This window comes from Quercus robur, chromosome 6, assembly GCF_932294415.1.
Source record: "Quercus robur chromosome 6, dhQueRobu3.1, whole genome shotgun sequence".
NCBI lineage: Eukaryota > Viridiplantae > Streptophyta > Magnoliopsida > Fagales > Fagaceae > Quercus > Quercus robur.
The window spans coordinates 53,040,557-53,043,274 of NC_065539.1; positions in this window are offsets into that span (position 1 = coordinate 53,040,557).

Sequence of the window (2,718 nt, forward strand, 5' to 3'; positions counted from 1 at the left end):
TAGGATAACAAATTTTTTTTGATAGGTGTACGATAACAATTTTAATAGTTATTATAATGATTTTTTTTTTTTGAGGAAAAGTTATTAAAATGATTTGTATCAGCATGTTTGAGGACTTTGTTATTAAAATGATTTGTAATTCTCATATTGTAACAAACTTTATGATTACGCATGGTGAAGATTCAAAATTTAACTTTCTTTTTATGAGGAATTAATGTAAATATGCAAAATTTCCTGTTAACCAAATCATTCAATCAAGTTCTTGATATATCCAATATCATCAACATTGTTCATAATTGATTGATCCATGGATCAACTGAAAAAATGATCTGCATCAACATAAGTTATGTTTTTGTCAATTTTCTTAAGCTATCATCATTAGGAACTTAAGCTTGTGCCTATGTGTAAATAAATTTGTGATTACCAATAAAATTAAAAGCTCTCACAAGAGACAATCTTCAAAGCTAAAAGCATGATGTTATTGTTAGACAATTTTCAATTTATATACACCAAATTAATGTTATGAATGACTATATATTGCTTGATTGTTAGACTTAGACATGTTGCGATGATTCAATGATTTATCATAAATTGAATATTGAATGGTAAGTAGTACTAAATAGCATTAGCCATTTGCTGCTTTTATTATGCAATGTAAGTAAATCATCATTCATATCAATGTCCCCTGTAATACTTGTGTAGAAGCATTGGTGAGACCTTAATAATATTCAATCCCACTTAAAAACCATAGTCTTTTCCCTCTGCCCCATATATATATATATATATATATATATATATGATTTCGATCAAGTTTAAAGAAAACTAGTTGACCCACCCAATATTTTAGAACCACCCCACTCCCCCCCCCCCCAAATTTTAATTAGGACTTATTAATTTTAGTCTAAACACAATTAAAATGGAATTTACGTAATTAGCCAATTAATTAACCAAAGCACTCTACAATTGCATGGATAACCATAGGAATAAAGCAATTGAGTAAAGGGCAAAATGAAAAGAAGACACAAACCAAAGATAACACCCAATGTGTCAAAATAAAGAAAAACATTGGCTTGAAACATAATCAATCATCTTTTCTCTCTCTCAACTCATCATTGTCCCATCATTACTTTCCAAACTTACTTTTACACATTCTTCAACTTTTCCCCTCCCTTTTACCTTTTCATATCCTTATTATTATCTACCTTAATATCACTCTTCCTTAATCCTTTTATCTTTCTTCTATTTTTGGCTCATATTATTCCTATCATTTTACTATAAATTTGCAGCTTTCTCTCTCTCTCTCTCATTTTTAGGTGGATTTTTTTATTTTTCTTACATCTCTACTTTAAGTTGATGAATTTTCCTGTTTTTTATAACTCTACTTTAGGTTGATGTGATTTAGTTTTGTATTTTTAAGTTGTTATATTTTTTCTTTTCTTTGATTTCATAGATGTTATCTTATTGAATTATAAAGATAGTATATAAGAAATATAAAATTATTTTATTACATAGTATGACTTGGATAATTTGGTGTTTATTATTATATCTTTTATTTTTTCTATTTTTCTTCTCTCATATTCTTTCTCTCTTGATTTTTTATTTTTCTTTGCAACTCTACTTTAGGTTGATGAATAATTGTGTTTTTTAAAACTCTATTTTGAGTTAATACGTATTGATGTTGTATTTTTGAGTTCCCCATCACAAGTAGCCTCTCTCCCCTCTTTTAGCTTTGATTTGATTTTTCTTTGAGTTACTACTTAGTTATTTTCGAAGTGATGATTGAATTTATATCAAAACACAATATTGATTATGCATTTGAGTGTGCCTATATTTGTGTGATATTAAGTGCAATTTTGTTATGATTTTTTATTATCATGATAATCTCATTTAAGAGGATGAAAAATTTGAATAATTTATTAAAAACTTAAAAAGTATAACATAATTTTGAAGAATATGAGTGCGTTTGGATTGCACTGAAAGTTGCTGAATTTGTGGCTGCGTTTTCCAGTTTTTTTTTTTTTTTTTTTTTTTTTTTCCTCTCAGCCGCACTATTTGACCAAGTCCACTGTGAACAGTGCATTCGTGCACTGTTCACGGACCCACAAATTCCACTTTTTATCAACTTTTTCATTAAAAATGGGTCCCACGATATTATTTACACATTTAAAAATTATTTTGCTACAGTGTTTTCAGTTTCAGTTTTCAGTTTCAGCAAAAATAAGCTCAATCCAAACGGACCCTATGTACTACCTCGTAAAGGAATAATACCAATCAAACACACTCAAAATAATTGTATGATATTGTGGGGGTAAAAAACACAAAACTAAAGAACTAAACTTGGTTTAAGATCAACACAATTGATTTCTTAAAAATGGGAGGTAGAATTCCACAATGGAAAGATCAAATAGGTGGTTGAAGTTGAGAATAATTGAATTAAGATCTTGTATAAATGAAAAATGGTTTCCCGAGGTGCATAAAGGAGTTTGAAGGGGGAAATACAAGTTAAGACTCTTCTCACTTTCTCTCTCTTGTTCTTCCTCTAATTTTTCTGGATCCATTCTCCTATTGTCATCCTCTTCCTTTATAGCCATCTTCCTCCTCCTCTAGTTGTCTTGCTCTTAGAAAGATTTAGGAGGATATTTGTCCCATCAGCACCTTCTCCTGCCATTTCTTGATCATGAAGTTAGATTTTTAAGGGTGTTTTTACTGTTCAGGCCA